Source organism: Oratosquilla oratoria, chromosome 3 (assembly GCF_046742065.1).
Source record: "Oratosquilla oratoria isolate Oo_2021 chromosome 3, ASM4674206v1, whole genome shotgun sequence".
In the NCBI taxonomy this organism is placed as follows: Eukaryota; Metazoa; Arthropoda; class Malacostraca; order Stomatopoda; family Squillidae; genus Oratosquilla; species Oratosquilla oratoria.
The window spans coordinates 41,617,919-41,636,769 of record NC_134779.1 but is presented as its reverse complement, the minus strand read 5'-3'; the positions used below and the strand labels follow the sequence as shown (position 1 = coordinate 41,636,769).

Genomic DNA, 18,851 nt, shown 5'->3' with positions numbered 1-18,851 from the left:
AGAAAACCATTTCCAAAAGTTGTCCTTAGTATTGCAAAGGTTTGCTGAAGCAGGACTCAAACTTAACCTTCCCAAATGTTCCTTCTTCAAAGCAAGCATTCAATTTCTAGGTCATGTAGTTGACAAAAATGGTATCCATACCACAGATGAAAAGGTTAGAGCTGTTAAAAACTTCCCTATACCTAAGACTGTTGAACAGGTACGTTTCTTCCTAGGGTTAGCAGGATATTACCGTGCCTTTGTAAAGGACTTTGCTTCCATAGCATCTCCACTCACACGCCTCCTTAAGAAGGATGCTTCCTTCAAGTGGCAGGAAGAACACCAAAACAGTTTTGACTCCTTAAAACATGCTCTTACTAATGCACCTGTACTAGCTTTTCCTGACTATAGTCTACCTTTTATTATTTGTACAGATGCTTCTGGCTCAGGTGTTGGTGCTGTGCTTATGCAGCAAATTGATGGTCGACATTCACATGTCATAGCCTATGCCAGCCGAAAACTCAATTCTGCTGAGTCCCGCTATTTGGCAACTCATTTAGAAGCTTTAGCAGTTGTATGGTCATTACGACATTTTCGTGATATCATCTTTGGATATCCAATTACCATTTACACAGACCATATGGCTGTCACACAACTTTTCAAAGGCAAAAATCTTTCAGGCCGCCTAGCCAGATGGTTTCTAACCATAGAAGAATTTAATCCAGTAATGAAACATATCCAAGGCAAAGCAAATCATGTTGCCGATGCTCTTTCACGACAATTACCAATTGCTGCTATTCAAAGAGTACATAATTTTAACTTACAAGAATTAGCAGAAGCTCAACATCAGGACCCTGTATGGTCTGCTGTTATATATGCCTTGGAATCGGGTGATAACATCCACCTAAAGATACCAGTACCATTATCACAATTTTCACTTGAGGACAACGTTCTTACTCGTAAAGTGAAAGTGTATGAGCAAGATGTTACACAACTAGTGATTCCTGAGTCACTAGTTCCTATAGTTTTATCTCTTGTTCATGATTCCCCTCAAGCTGGCCACCCAGGCCGTGACAAAAGCCTGGCTATGGCTCGCAAGAAATATTACTGGCCCAAGATGCGCCTCGACATTACCACTCATGTTGCCAAGTGTAAGTCTTGTGCTTTGAACAAAGGCTACACGCAAACTGCCCCTATCTTAGAGTATCCTATTCCGTCTCGTCCTTTCGAGACAGTAGCAATAGATCTTCTACAACTACCCTGTAGTACTCAAGGCTCTATGCATGTTCTAGTATGCGTAGATCACTTCAGCCGTTTTGTGATTTTGGCTCCTTTGCGTAGTAAATCTGCTCCAGCTGTTGCCCATGCTTTGGTAACGCATGTTTTCTGTCCTTACACTACCCCTTCAGTGTTACTCAGTGACAATGGCACTGAGTTTAAGAATGAAATAATGGCCAACATTTGCCAGCAGTATAACATCAAACAAACCTTCATTACTGCTTATCACCCTTCCTCTAATGGGCTGGTTGAGAGGATCAACAAAAAGATTCTTGACGTCCTAAGGCATTTCTATAGTGACTTACAGGAGTCATGGGAAGATTGGCTCCCCCATGTTGGTGCCTGTATTAACAGCACCATAAATGAATCTACAGGTAAGACCCCTCATTACATAATTTATGGTTCTGAGAAAAGGTTTCCATATGATCTTTTACATAATACACAATGCCCAGTTTATAATATTGAAGATTACGCGCAGGTACAATGCAAAATTCTTCAATCAATCTATGCTTCTGTACGAGACAAGTTGCAAGTCTTTCGTTCACAAATGGTTCAAAAGCACCAGACCAAAGCCACACCCATATCCCTCAAAGTAGGTGATACAGTGTTTAAATTACAACCTGAGCGAAAAAGCAAGCTCGCACATAAATTTTCAGGCCCTTTTCTTGTAACTCAGAAGTTGCACCAGAACAAATACATAATTTTTTACCCTTCACGTAACTTGTCGGAAACGGTACATCCTGACAACTTAAAGAAAACCAAGGTGGCCATACCTACATTTGCTGTACCACCTCCTGGGCCCAATTCTGTACAACCTGCCCATACTTACAATTTAAGATCCACGGGCCCTGTGCCTTAGCTGTATGAAAACAATGTAAATTAAGATGCTTTAAGCATTGTTTGTATTGTTTACCATTTCTTGTATCCAATTCTTGTGTGTCTTTGTATCTCTATTTTTGTATTTTTGTAAACTTATGTATCTTTGTATTGTGTATGTCCCGGACGTATGGCAATTGCATTAATTTTTACTGGCGCCAGTTAATTAATTTCTTATTTTGTGTATTGTGTTTGTGTTATTTTCCCTGTGTGATATCCTATGTACAGTTACTCTATTTTGTATAGTATGTTTTGTTTTGTTCTATTAATTTACTTGTTTAAATTTTATGTACAGTTTTGTAATTCCGAGTTAAATAATTTTCATATGTAATGTGTTTAAGTATGTGTTTCTCTGGCCATGCCCAAAATTGTATTGTATTCTTGTTCCTCAATGAGGACATTTCGAGGTGTGGCCGAGCGATATATTGGTCAACGGCTCGTGGGCGTGTGTAGATATACAATCGCATGTACACGTACGTATATGTACACAATTATGTATACATCTTTATTACCTATGTAAACATCCAGTATTATATGTATAAATATAACAAAATTAACTGTAATTATATATATGTGTTCCAAGGACTCTTGTCCAATATAAATTGTTTAAACTATTTTGGAACCACCAGTCCGGTTCACTCGCCAAATCGTTGTGACAGGTCCCAGGGCGCCGGGGCAGTAGTATTCATTCTGGCTCCCTGTCGAGCAGACCTTGTCTTTTTTGTTTTGATATGTGATAGTGTTCAGTGAAATTTAATATATGTTTATTTTCGTAAATATAATTTTTCATTGTTCCTGTCACAAGGAGTGATTGTGCCAACAGCACTGTATGGGTCAGAAACGTGGAACATAAGAGAAGAAGAGAGGAGGAGTTTGAATGTGTTTGAGATGAGGTGTCTGAGAAGTATGATGAGGGTTACTAGGCTAGATAGAGTGAGAAATGAGGAGGTGAGAAGGAGAACAGGGGTGGAAAAAGAGCTGGGAGATAGGGTTGATGAAAGAATATTAGGATGGTTTGGACACATGGAAAGGATGAGTGAAGAAAGACTAGTAAAAGAGGTATGGAAGGCAGGTGTGGAGGGAGTGAACATGAGGGGATGTCCTAGGATGAGGTGGATGGATAGGGTGAAGGGGGCTTTGGGGAAGAGGGGAATGCCTGTTGAGGAAGGATGGGAGAGGACAGAAGACAGGGGTGAATGGAGAATGGTTGTATATGGATGATGTTGCGATTGCATGAGATGGAATGGGCGGGGGGATGGGGGGTGAGGTAGTATGTGTGAGCAAAATTTGACGCAGCCCGAAGGGATTTCTCCCCGTCCTCTCCTTTTATGCAATGGGGGGATGGAGAGGGGGGTCGCCGATTTAATGAAGTGGCCTTCCTGTGGATGTGCTGTCTTGCGACACTGCTTCTGACCCAGGGCAGTGGACAAGGTGCAGGGATGGCCCATCATCCAGGAGGTGCTCAGATGGGAGGGAGGGTGGAGGGGTGTGGAGTGTATTCAGGGATGGAATGGGTGGAAGTGATTTTATGCCTTTCCCTTTTTGGCTACCTCCCTTGTAAGGGGGAAAAAGCCTTGGTATATGTATATATGTATGTATAGTTTTTAGTAGTGGAAACGGTACTATGGGTGAGCAAGAGCACCCACATCACAGGTGACCACATATGGAATTCTGACTACAAATGTTTTACACAGTCAATATCTTAGGGGCCTTGGTGACATCTCTACAGACCATTCACACAGTTTTCATTTGTGATTGGAAAGTAATCTCTCCTCAGAAAAAAAGAATGCTGATCACTTTCAACTTCTACTATCTCTCCTTTCTATTGCCCTCCTTAAATACAGGCATTCCTCAAATTGCATGAGGGATACATTCCTAAAATGATCATGCAATTCATGCAAAGTAAGATATAGGTCAGCTGGACAAGTATGACCAGCTGTGCATGGAATTTGAATGATACTCAATAAAATTATTTTGAATAAATCAACTCAGTCTATTTTTCAAATAATCCTGTTTTCTCAGTGTTACTATTTTGAGTAAGAAGACATATGTTGTAACTCATCTTCACTCTTCTTGGTAACCATTGGAGGAATATTAATTTAGGAGATATCATGTCACACTGACTTCCTATTTTCATAAGCCTAGCAGGTTTGTTTTGTATAATCTACAGTTTTCTCAACTTAGCAAAAACAATATGTCATTCCAATAATATGTGGTTCCATAACAATCTACCATCTTATTTTCCAGCATGCAAAAAGATTGTCATTTTTTTTTTCTTTATTATTCATCAAAGTATATTTCTAAAGAATCAATTAATCAATTCATTGCCACAGCCTCCTTTTCTACAGAAATTATTATGGTACAGTTTAACTTCACAAACTCTCCCCTATCAATAGGCTAGGATGGTGCCCCTTACAGAGGACCTTGTGGCATAGTTCAACTTCGCCGATGGCAATGTTTGAGCCGTCATTCCTCTACCCGAGCCCTTATATGCCTAAGTGCTGCCCCTAGGCAAAGTTCTCAGTGACGTGCCCGCCCCCTCCCTATCACCACTTCCTATCTCCACCATCCCTTACAGCCTGTTTTTGCTATTGGCTTGCGAAATAATTAAATTAAAAAAATTGTATTTAACATCCCTATTGCAGAAAGGATAAGGGAAAAATATTTCATATGTGGTTGATTCTAATGCAAAATTTGTATATTACAAGGAAAATATTCAGGGTTCCTTTGACCTTTTTTTATTATAATTATTTTGTCAGCCTTGGTAATTCCAGTTTGGCCAGTCTTTGTTCGTATGTTAGGTTTGCAAATGTTGGAACCAACTTTGTCACTGCTCTTTGTATTCTTTCTAATTTTCTTATATTCTTTATTGTACTGGGTGAACATATCAGCGCTGCATATCCCAGTTTTGGCCTTATCAGTGTTTGTAATATTTTCTTGATCATTTCCTTACCCAGGTATTTAAAGGCCACCTTTATTAATCTCAACAAATTGTATGTTTCTCTGACTATTTTATTTATACGTTTATTCGGCGACATGTCTTTAGTGATGATTACTCCTAGGTCCCTTTCAGAATTCACTTTCTTTACTTCTTTTCCATCAATTTTATACATACATACATATACCAAGGCTTTTTCCCCCTTCCAAGGGAGGTAGCCAAAAAGGGAAAGGCATAAAAACACTCCCACCCATTTCATCCCTAAATACCCTCCACACCCCTCCCACCCTTCCTCTCATCTGAGCACCTCCTGGATGATGGGTCAATTTTATACTGTCCTGTTATTCTCTTCTTGCCTTTTCAAAATTCAGTTATACTGCACTTCTTGATGTTAAATTCTACTTCCCATCTCTTGTTCCACTCTGTGTGTACACAAGGATGCCAGCATAAGCATCTTGATTATATATATTTTTGTAGTTGTACATGCTACCCCCAGATTCTGTGAACTGGTTTGATAATGTTTTCTGTGCTTATTATTACTCAGAGTAAAAAGAAACAAGTAATACAGTAGTAACTTTATATCTTATAATGCGAGTGGTGTGATGCATTATTCATATGGCAGCTGATGATGCATACAAAAATTTGACTCATATTGAAGTGGTTTAAAAAAAATAATTATAACAGCCCAATTCTTCATGACACAATATAAATTATTTTCATACAAAAAGTGCAAAGTCACACTTGCCAGTACATTGATAGAACTTAGCAAGTACATGCCATTTCATTGATTTGCAGATGTGAAGTAATCATTTATTTTAATTGTCTGCATGTAAGAATCACTTTTTCACCTGTGTTCTTAAGAGATCCATCTTTTTCCAAAGTGAAAACAAAATAATAATAATAAATAATAATAATAATAATAATTATAATAATAATAATAAATAAAGCAAGAAAAATATATAAATAGAAATCAGAGAGCACAATAATAGCCCTTCATGACAAAATACAAGCATTTGATACAAAAGGCACTAAAACAGAAAGAAAAGTCATACTTGATAATATAAACAAAAAAGAGCTTGCCAAGAATAACATGCCATTTCATAAAATTGTGGCTCTGCAGTAATCTTCAGTATTTGAAATGTATCATGGAGTATGGCAGATGTCCCAATTTGATTAAAAAATTAAATAACACTGGCATAAACTGTAAATATTTTGCACTGGAAATAATTTCCTTATAAAATATAATCTCTTAAGATTAAAAAAACATAAAAATGAAAGTTTTCCATGCACAAGAACAAAATACTTACCATATTGCACAGGAATGGGGCAGAAATATATCAAAGTTACACAGAAATTTCTTGCAGTAAAAAAAAAAAAAAAAAATACTAGTACAAATGAATTTTCTTCACTTACAACAAAACTCAACTTAATATGGGCTAATTTTAATTTTTCCATCTATCTACCAAAATGCTTCATCCCTCTTACAAGGGAAGTAGCCAGCCAAAGCATGAACCTACCCCTGCTCATCCCACACACATCAATTTTTCATTATTAAAAAATCAAGAGTCAACAAATACATAAATAAATTTAAAAAATCTAAAATTTGAACTTGACCTCACTTGAAAATACAGTTCTGAGGCACTTGCAATTTTTAATCCATGTAAATGGAGTGTGCGGTAACATACGATAGACTCAGTTATGTAAGCCAGTACAAGGCCATAGTTCCAGACTTGCACACGATAGCTTCAACTGGTAATGAATTTTGGTGCTAAGCTTTGGGCAATCTGGTGTAGTGATCCCTACTTATATTTGCTTCTACACCCATCCAGTGCTAAACACACCAAAATATATTACTAACAATTCCTTATATATTCAAGCAGAGGTAATTTAAGCTTTTGGTGATAAAACAGAATGTTGATAACTGATCTAACTGTATTTATCACTCAAGCAATTGGGGAGCAAACTGTGTTACTGGATGGGGCCTATACTCAAGGAGTGCAATTTTGATATTATTCCTGTTTTTTTACCAATGTACCTTGATTTGTGTGTTGGTCTTATCTTCTTGTGACAAAAGACAAAGGGGATATTCTTCATACTATTTCCATCAGAAATTATTCATTAGAAAGAATACAGCAAAATTTGTGGATGAGACTAGATGATATGAAGTCGAGAGTAAAATGTTTAAAAATATGGTTTGGTAATAAATAGAATACCATGAAAATTTACTAATTGAGTCAATAAGTATATAGCAAAATCTGTTGATCCATGATACTGGATAATGTAAATTCGAGAGTAAATATTTGAAAAATAATATGGTTTGGTGATAAAAAGAATACCAAGGAAATTTGCTAAATTGTGACAAATAGTATCACCAATAAAATGTAAACAACATGCCATGTCAGGCCACTACATTGGGTTTTGGCAGAGAATCTACCACAACATTACACCATATTCAAGAATTCTCCTTCCCCTCTTATATGTGACAATAACACATACAAAAAACAAATAAATAAGCAAGTAAATAAACATGAAATAAGAAATATCTACCTTAACCTGTGAAACTAATCTAACCACATCACCTAACCTTACAACCTAATAAAAGCCTAAAAAGAGCAGAATCTGTATTGTCATCAAAATATATAATCATTATATATGATTATAATATATATATATATATATATATATATATATATATATATATATGATTATAAATATATAAAATATATAATGACATATCTGCCCTACATACCAGCAGCATTAGCATATTTCCATGGGTCAAGGAACAGCTAAACCTTGCACCATTTATTTTAATTATCTATAACTGCAATTAATTCTAAAGAAAACTAGGTATTCTAATGTATAATAATATGCTGCTGAACTTTTGTTGTATAGATTATGTCATTTTGAAGTTATCTGTATTCTGGAAATGACATTAAATTAATAGTGTTACCTTCATTTACCCAAAAATTCTAATTATAATGACTATCCTGTGGCATTATCATTATGAATAGAAATTAATACTATGCACACAAATACTCTGCCCCCACCCACCCTGTACAAAACATGGCATTGATCTGTGTGTGGGTGTAAGGGAAATGCTACTTTACTAAGGTTTGGTACAACATATCCACAACTTGAGTTACAGCTTATTTATGGGAAGAACAGCATCATCACCTAGTGTTTTAAATAATCTAACAAAAAGCTGTTTAAGAGCTGTTCTTTCTACTAACTATGATTTAAAATCTGAATTCATCAGCAGCATGCTGTAGTCCTATTACTGAAATTTAGCCGAAATTTATACCTATTGCTATTCACTGTATCATTATTTCTTAACAAAAATATATATACATAACCTGAACATTCCAGACTCATGCATAAAATGTACCACTATAAAAGTTCCTTCCCATGTTGTCCATTACTAATTCTTTCGAGAGGAATAATTATGCGTCCATTGGAATGGCCAAGTACATTTCTCTTTGTGACAAATACAATCCTAGTAGTGCTCCGAATTCAGAAACACCTAAAATATATACTGGAAATACTTTTACCATACAAATTACGAGGTTCAGTACCAAGGGTTTGGTCATAACACGGACGTAAAAACGCTTCATATTTAAGTGTTAACATTGCATTATTACTAAAATCAAGTGGATCTTACATGGAAACGGGGCATCAAGTTTGAAGTAGCTAATCTTTGAAGTCTCCTAACATTGTTTTCTACGGTAATAGTAAACACAACATTTTCTTGGGACAGCACTTTCAGATAGATCTTCAAATCATATGATACAGGCACACAGTTGCCATGCTTTGATGTTCTGTTTTACATACAATTATTTCAAACATTCTTTCTAGTTCATGTAGTACGTATATTTGTACATAAGTTTGAAGTCAAAATATTTTACTAAAATAACATATACATGGTGTACCCTGACAGTGTATTTTGTGATATACTATATAATTCATTCGGGCAGGGGATATTATCAGATGTTTTCTGATTTTTTTTTATGTGAAAAATGATACGAATATGAAAATATACATTCCACTTAGTGGTTACGTTGTAGACTTCATAGATCTCTCAATTAGAATTTTGATGTAAAATACACGTGAGTTTATCTTTTGAATTGCCATAATTATAGTCTGATTTGTTAGTCCCGGGAACAATGGAATCTGGGTTTTTTCACATATTTACTTTATATCTGTGCTATCAAGTGATATTAGAGTCCCTATGAGAAATAACAAACTCAAACCATGTTGTCGACCATTAAATTAAGACATGTAAGTTCACCCGGGTGTGCCTGTTGTTACTACCTGGTATATGATAGTTCAAGAATCGCTTCTGTACAACACCTATCTTGATATCTGTTTTTTTTTTTTTTTTTTTATAAATCTATACATATTGTATGTGTGCTCACACATATATTTCATTTAATTGTAGATTTTCGGAGTGTATTAAAAAACTCGTCTCTCCACTTACTGTCTGGTTTCTTTCCACGCTTCCAATCTCCTGTTGTCCAGTCAGTAACATATTTCTTCTGTCTACCATCTTCCTCTCTATTCACACTCCCATATTGCGCACATCTTTGTCCCCATCGCTTTCGTCAAATTCCAAACCTCACCCCATAGAATATAGCAGGATATTGCGTTTCAGAAATACATAACGGGTATTAGTACTTTGTAATAAATAAATAAATAAATAGATAAGTAAATATATAAATATATAAAATAAATAATAATTATAATAATTGATAGTGATAATAATAATGAGGATAATAATAATAATAATAATAATAATAATAATAATAATAATAATAATAATAATAATAATAATAATAATAATAATAATACATACATACATAAACCAAGGCTTTTTCCCCCTTCCAAGGGAGGTAGCCAAAAAGGGAAAGGCATAAAAACACTCCCACCCATTTCATCCCTAAATACACTCCACACCCCTCCCACCCTTCCTCTCATCTGAGCACCTCCTGGATGACGGGTCATCCCTGCACCCTGCCCACCGCCCTGGGTCAGAAGCAGTGTCGCAAGACACAGTACATCCACAGCGAGGCCGCTTCATTTAATCGGCGACCCCCCCTCTCCGTCCCCCTTTGCATATAAGGCGAGGACGGGGAGAAATCCCTTCGGGCTGCGTCAAAATTTACTCACACATACTACCCCACCCCCCACTTCCCCGCCCATTCCTCCTCATGCAGTCACAACATCATCCATATACAACCATTCTCCACTCACCTCTGTCTTCCGTCCTCTCCCTTCCTTCCTCAACAGACATTCCCCTCTTCCCCAAAGCCCCCTTCACCCCATCCATCCACCTCATCCTAGGACATCCCCTCATGTTCACTCCCTCCACATCTGCCTTCCATACCTTTTACTAGTCTTTCTTCACTCATTCTTTCCATGTGTCCAAATCATAATATTCTTTCATCAACCCTATCTCCCAAATCCTTTTTCACCCCTGTTCTCCTCCTCACCTCCTCATTTCTCACTCTATCTAGCCTAGTAACCCCCACCATACTTCTCAGACACCTCATCTCAAACACATTCAAACTCCTTCTCTCTTCTTCTCTTATGTTCCACGTTTCTGCCCCATACAGTGCTGTTGGCACAATCACTCCTTCATACAGTCTCCTCTCCGCATCCATTCCCAAATGTCTATTCCTCATTACACTCTTTAAACCACCAAGGCATTTACTCGCTTCTCTCAATCTACATTCTACCTCCACCTTCACTCCACCTTTTCCTGCTACACTTGCACCCAAGTATCTAAAACTATCCACTTCCTCCACAGATGTTAATAATAATAATAATAATAATAATAATAATAATAATAATAATAATAATAATAATAATAATAATGATAATAATAATAGTAATAATGATAACAATAATAATAATAATAATAATAATAATAATAATAATAATAATAATAATAATAATAATAATAATGATAATAATGATAATAATAATAATAATAATAATAATAATAATGATAATAATAATAATGATAATAATAATAATAATAATAATAATAATGATAATAATAATAATAATGATAATAATAATAATGATAATAATAATAATAATAATAATGATAATAATAATAATAATAATAATAATAACAATAATGATAATGATAATAATGATAATAATAATAGTAATAATAATGATAATAATAATAATAATAATAATAATAATAATAATAATAATAATAATAATAATAATAATAATAATAATAATAATAATAATAATAATAAAGCCTGAGTGGCTTCTTCGTTCCTCTTATTGATGTTATCATGGATGTTGATAAAAACGGATAACATCAATAAGAGGACTGGGGATTTAATATGGGCTAAAGCAGCAGCACACTTTATCGTAATGAATAATAAACACAGAGCCCCTGATCCAGACGGATGTTTCAGCCACGCAGGAATGCTCATGTGTCATATAATGGCCAATCATCGCACATCAGAAACATTAAGAACGGAGTACCACAGGGCTCAGTTCTATCCCCCACATTATTTAATCTATACATGCATGACTTACCCACACCAGACACCTCAGAAATACAAATCTCTTCCTACGCAGACGACATAACAATCACATGCACACATCGTAACACAGACAAAGCTGCAGAAATAATCCAGCCTTACCTTGACACACTCAACACATGGTTCATCACAAACAGACTCAAAATAGCTCCAACCAAATCTACAGCAACACTTCTCACCAACTGGACAAAAAAACACAAATACATACCTCATCTCTACATCAACAACACTCTAATACCACACACAAACACACCGAAAATTCTTGGTGTAACATACGATACATCCATGTCTTTCAAACAACACCTCACAAACATAAAAAACAAATGCACACCTAGACTTAACGCACTTAAGTCAATCACTGGAACAACATTTGGACAAAACAAAGAAACTAATATAACAATATACAAACAATGCATACGCTCAGTGATGAATTAAGCGAGTCCTGCATGGGCTCCAAAACTCAGTGAGACACACCACAACACCCTACAAATCATACACAACAAATCCCTCAAAACAAATACACCCTCCACAAAAACAACACCTACAGTCCACTTGGCCAGACTGCGATGCGGTCACCACCCAGCACTTCTAAGCTACCAGAAGAGGCTGGACGACCGTGTTGTGAACAGCTGCCCAGGATGTAACACTTCACCCCATACCATACAACACATAATGGAAGACTGCATTATACACAATCATGCACGCAAACAACACAACATACACTCTATAAAGGATTTGTGGGAAAACCCAGTTTCGGCTGTGGCCTTCCTTGGGGAGACGGGACTGCTCGGACAGACAGTCTAGGGAACGACAACAACAACAACAACAACAGGAGGATACTTGGTCCACCCGCTGTGACAATCCACCACACCGACAGATGAGGTCGAGTGGGGGACCAACCTGACACTTTGCCACGTTCCTTCTTTTGCCATATATATTGACCAACTTGACTTCAAACTATGTTCCTCTGAAGAAGCCACTCAGGCGAAACTAGTCAGGAATAAAAGTATTTCCCTCAGCCCGTGTTCCCTTACCTCCTATCCACATTATTATTATTATTATTATTATTATTATTATTGTTATTATTATTATTATTATTATTATTATCATTATTATTATTATTATTATTATTATTATTATTATTATTATTATTATTATTATTATTATTGTTGTTATCATTATTATTATTATTATGATCATTATTATCATTATTATCATTATTATTATGATCATTATTATCACTATTATTATTATTATTATTATTATTATTATTACTATTATTATTATTGTTATTATCATTACTATAATTGTTATTACTATTATTATTATCATCATTATTATTATTATTATTATTATTATTATTATTATTATTATTATTACTATTATTATCAATATTATCATCATTATTATCATCATTGTTATTATTAATATTATTATTAATATTATTATTATTATTATTATTATTAATAATAATAATAATAATAATAATAATAATAATAATAATAATAATAATAACAATAATGATGAAAATAATAATAACTACCGCTTCTCTCTGAGGGGAGAGGACATTAATCTCACTAACGTCCTTAAAATATTGACTGCATAGAACATGGTTTCATCACCATACAAGGGAACCATCACCTTTAATAAGTAAAACACCTGGAACTAATATGAATATTTTTTGTCTGTTCTTTTTCCATAGTACTGCTTTACTTTGTTAAACAACAGAAATGAAGACAACGGTTCTGATCAAACCAAAGATAAGATCTGTATTTTCATGGTCACAACACAAATGATATCACTCAGATTAATGTGAAGTGCAAGCATATCTCCGGGGCTCAGATAAAATCACAACTGACAATATGCAGTTGAGGTGGCTGCTGCTCACAGTCGAAGTTTGATTGTTGCACGGGGAGGACGAACAGGTAAATTCTTACTTTATTATTTCATTATTGCTTAATTCGTTTGTTATTATTTGCTTGTTTTGTGTCTTCACATTCTTTATCATGAACATTTTTCGATATATACAAGCAAGTATATTAGTAGACTGGGAAGCCAAGTGGCAAATGACATTTAGACCTGACAAATGTCACCAACATAAGATTCATCTGTACTAACCAACTCATCCAATTTACATATACACTACACAACAGAAACCTAGCCATAGTTTCCACCACAAATACTTAGGTGTCCGCATTTCAGCGGACATGAGGTTTATGCATGTAAGCGGCGCCAGGGCTATAGCCAATAGACCAATGGAATTCCTACGCAGGAACCTCAGGAGATGCAACGCAGACATCAAACTTCTTGCTTATAAGACACAAACAAAGAGGCTTATACCGAACAAATACACAAACAACTAGTCAGTCGCAACCTGAAATGCCACACATACCAAATAAACACAAACGTATTCAAGTACTGTACTCAGTTATCCCTCCAAAGCAGTGTTTCTTTACCTGGGTTCGATCGAACCCCAGGGGTTCGGTGAGTCAGTTTCCGGGATTCGGCGGTTCGGCGCATTTCTGAATTTGTCTCTGAGAGGCAACAGCAAAAGTCACGTTGATTTGCAGTAAATATTCATTATGATTTTGTTTTATGTGAAATTCATGTTTTGTTGGTTTTGTTCTTTGAACAGTGATTTCGTGTGCAAATGATCCATGGTACAGTTTGTGCACTAATACTATAGTTCCTATGTTTTGAATTTGAAGAAATAAAATAATACATTCTATTTTTCCAACTACGAAGGGTTCGATGAATGCATGTATGAAACTTGCGGGGTTCAGTACCTCCAACAAGGTTAAGAACCACTGCTCCAAAGCATTCAAGGATGGAATAATCTCCCATCTCACGTAGTTAATACTCTTGATACTTTTAGAAATAGGATCATCCATCACTACACTACCTCCCTCTCCTCAATCCTAATCCCAGTCTTGATCCTAAATCTGACCCTACCCTTAACCTTTATCCTAACCCCATTCCTAGCCCAAGTCCTGTCCTGAACCCTTTATTTCCCGGCTCATCGCCCTTGAGCTGCCCTCTGTGGGTTCCTATCGCCAATGGAGCTCAGCGTCTAGAAGCCAGGAGAATTGCAAAACTGGAAGAGAAGAGAACACGTCGTAAAGAACGCTCAGAACAGCGGACAATAACAAACCGACCCCATACCACTGATCTATATAACACCTGGATAGCGTATACGGGCCGTGGTCTGCCCCAGGAATGAGGCCAGCGGGCGGGACATGGCCGCCATAGTGGAAGTACCAAAACAGCTAGTGTGAATCGCTCCGCCGGTCATTATAACACCATTTTTAGATCAGTGTCATGGGAGCTGTCGTGTTACTCTCGTGGCCTGTGATCCAAGCATGATTGGGTATATAATGGCCAGACAATTCGTCGCTGCTGGGCCCTCCATGTACATACATACATACGTACGTACATACATATACAAGGTCACAGGTACCCCCACAAAATTTTCAAAAAACAAATAACCTTTGAATTATTGTTGCGTATGAAAGACAACTTTATTAGAAACAAAATGCTTTTTAAATTTTTGAAATAGCTTAAAAAATAAGGGAGATACGATTTTTTAAATTATTTTTTTAGCCCGCATTTTTGGCTAGACTTTACCATAACAAAGTGTTAGAATTAAGGGTGGTATTTTGTAAAGATTTCGGTAAAGAAATACACATTAACTCTAAACCACTGGTCCAATTTAATTAAAATTCGGTATACTTGGGTTTTAAGGATTAACAAATCACATGAGCATGCCAAAAACAATGTGAGACATCTCCATCATCCCATATTTGCCTTTTCATGGCAATCATGAAGCTGTCAATGGTGGGTCTCGCTAAGCGCCGACCGAAGTCGACCAACGCTGACCAAAACCACACAATAACGGTTTTTGCGCAAATGCATAATTTATATATAAAAATAGCATATGGTTGCATTATTTGACCTATTTTCTTTAAAATGTGTGATTTCCATGTAAAATGATCGAAGAGAAGTTACGCTTTTATCCTCTGTAAAATTACCAACCGGCAACCAACGCCGACCAAACCCAAACAATGACGGCTTTTGCATGACAAAAACGTAACTTCTCTTTGATGATTTTACATGGAATTCACACATTTTAAAGAAAATATGACAAATAATGCAATCATATGCTATTTTTTATATATAAATTATGCATTTGGGCAAAAACCGTCATTGCGTGGTTTTGGCTTTGGTCGACGTTGGTCGGCAGTTGGCGGTTGGTAATTTTGTAGAGGATAAAAACGTAACTTCTCTTTGATGATTTTACATGGAAGTCACACATTTTAAAGAAAATAGGTCAGACAATACAACCATATGCTAATTTTTATTTAAAATTATACATTTGAGCAAAAGCCAGCGTTTTGGTTTGGTCGGCCTTGGTTGCCGGTTAGTAATTTTGCAGAGGATAAAAACGTAACTTCTCTTCGATCATTTTACATGGAAATCACACATTTTGAAGAAAATAGGTCAAATAATGCAACCATGTGCTATTTTTATATATAAATAATGCATTTAAGCAAAAACCGTCATTGTGTGGTTTTGGTCGTCAATGGTGATGTGTAAACAAAATCAAATACGAACTGGACGCATAAGATTCATGGGTGATATGCCTATATGTGATGACCCTAAGCTCAAACATTAAGTGATCAACGCTCTTAAGCTTCTCATATCCGGGAGAAAATAGGTTGATAAACACGTTTATGTATATTTAAATAATATTTAGTGATACCTTACCTTAATATTTTTACTCGGAAAACTATGTTGCCGAGTTTGATAACCAAATTTCCGTTCGAATCGCTGAAGACATTTTCTATTTAAAGAATTGGGCATATACTTGCAAAACAACAAGGTAATTTTAATATCTTGCGCATCCGCTGAACGCGGGAAGCATTCAAATTAACTAAACAGAAGCTGGTGGTCCGCAAGAAATGGCGACGTAAACATTACATGGGCGACAGTGGCGCCGCGCGTGGATTCCGGGGTACCTGGGGCCCCGGCGGCGGCAGTGGTGTATATCAAAATAGCATCATCACAATAAAACAATATATTGATATTTATTACCTCTGGCAGAAATAACCATTTATATACATAAATTTGTGCATGTACAGTATATGGATGAGTTGGCATTGACAAATTATAATTCCAGTATATATTATAACTTCAAGGGAATGTTACACAGACAACAAATGGGATAATGATATATAGTCAAAATATTATAGGGATAATAATAGATCTATACTAGCATTTAACGGAATAAATATCCCTATAACATTTGATTACTGTACTGCTTATCATTATTGGTGCTTGAATAATTTTTTTTTTGGTAACTCCTTCCTCACTTTGACACCGGTTACTTTTTGAGAATACAATTTGGAGATATGATGGAGCCTGATTTTGCAGAAGCACGTGACGATACACTTGATCAAATTGACGATGAGGTTAGAATCCGGGGTTGTGTCGATCATGTGGAAAGATAGAGAAATTGCCATATCTATGATCTAAATTGTTTCAAATAGTAAAATATCGCATTAAAGTGGTGAACATGTAAGGGGCCATTCAAAGAGTATGTAACGCTGGGGGGGGGGTGCATGGTAGATGCGATGCGTTACGAGGATGTGGGGGTGTTTTCAACAGTGCTACGCAACGCTAATAATGGTTATTTATATTCATTTATTAATTTATGTCATAAATTATGCACTGAAATAGCATATCCTTAACAGATCGAGCAATAAATATCGAGCAAAAAAATCCAAAAACATCATACCATGTTTCATTCTTTGATGCAATCGTAAACAATTTCACACAGGACAAATAAAAATGAGTATGTTTTGGTGAGAAGTCAAGGGGGAGGGGTGTTTGGCGGATCTGGCCTACACTTGATGGGGTTGCCGAGTTGTAATTAGTTGTAATCAGTGTTATGTAATACAGGGAGATGTAACACCCAGTGTTACGCAATGTTACATGAGGTGGGGTGTGTCGAATTTCACCAGAAAAAACGTTACATAATTTTTGAACGGGCCCCGAATAGTAATTCAGCCCATCTAATATGAATTCCTCACACTTCACAATATAGAAAAAACCCTACACATGTAATCAGGAAGAACAACTGGTTCTATACAGCTACACAGCTCTGGACAGCGTTTGAGCCTTATAAGATATTTTTAAATGATAAATATCTATCCTGCTATTGCCACGATTACATTCGTGACAAATGGGTTGCTGCTAGATCTCTATTTCATACGATAATAAATACAAAGCATTAACATGACAACACCTAACAAAACAGTTGGTGGGCAACATTTTATGGCTCCTGATGGCCGCATCTTTTGTTGATGGGTATCGGGATGTTTTGGGTAATAAAACCTTAATTTACTTACGAGTGGAAGGACTGCTCACATCCACCTTTTCTCCGGTTGGTGCAGTTGAATGCAGCACAAGTTGGCATTGTAAAATGATCGTTGAATATGTATATGGGAGCGAAAGCTGCCGAGAACTGTAAAGCCTTTTCTCTAAGTCGGTACAACAGCCCTTCCGGAAGGGCTGTTGTACCGACTTAGAGAAAAGGCTTTAAAGATAGCAAAAAGAAGCATAAGGAACAGAGGAGATGTGACTGAAAATGGTAGCAGGGATTATTTGTCCGTGCCAAACTCGAGCCACTCAGGCGCGTTAGGACAGTTGCTCACTACAGCCGGCATCAAGATTGCGATCAGCACGGGAACGAAAATAGGAGACATTGTTAAGAACCAGAATAAAGTCGTGGCCAACGGGGAAGAAAACAGTGTCGTCTACAAGATACCGTGTGGAAACTGTCCTGTGAGCTACTACGGGGAAACCAGCCGAGGTATTAAGAAACGGACAATTGAGCACAGGAATGACATCAAGGCACACCGAGTATCAAACTCGCTAGTGGTTCATGTGGATACTCACGGCCACTTACCAGACTGGAACAAAGTAGAGGTGCTGCAGAAAGGACTTCCTAAGAAAAGAAGGAAAATAACTGAAGCAGCTTACATCGCTTCCCATCCAAACAACAACCACCGCGATGGGTTTATTAAATTAACAAAGACGGCGAGCCGCTTGGTACTTCGCGAGGCAGAGCGTAGGAGGACGAGAGGTCAGGTCGACCATGGTGGAACGCGGATAGATTCGGCGGGTATTTAGGGGGTGAATGATTTGAATGTGCATGT

At 36.5% G+C, this 18,851-nt stretch overlaps 2 protein-coding genes across 16 annotated transcripts in view; one reads left to right on the top strand and one right to left on the bottom strand.

Annotated features, from left to right (window-relative positions):
• Positions 1-8,867, bottom strand: part of LOC143022115 (uncharacterized) — a 285,895-nt gene extending 277,028 nt beyond the window's left edge. For all 15 annotated transcript variants that reach the window (XR_012966036.1, XM_076180165.1, XM_076180152.1 and 12 more), the window contains exon 1: positions 8,730-8,867. The gene's annotated coding sequence lies outside the window, so the exon portion shown is untranslated. The remainder of the gene's footprint in view (positions 1-8,729) is intronic.
• A 4,536-nt stretch (positions 8,868-13,403) lies between these two features.
• LOC143022107 (guanidinobutyrase-like) overlaps positions 13,404-18,851 on the top strand; it is a 37,726-nt gene continuing 32,278 nt past the window's right edge. Inside the window, exon 1 of the mRNA XM_076180109.1 lies at positions 13,404-13,559. The gene's annotated coding sequence lies outside the window, so the exon portion shown is untranslated. The remainder of the gene's footprint in view (positions 13,560-18,851) is intronic.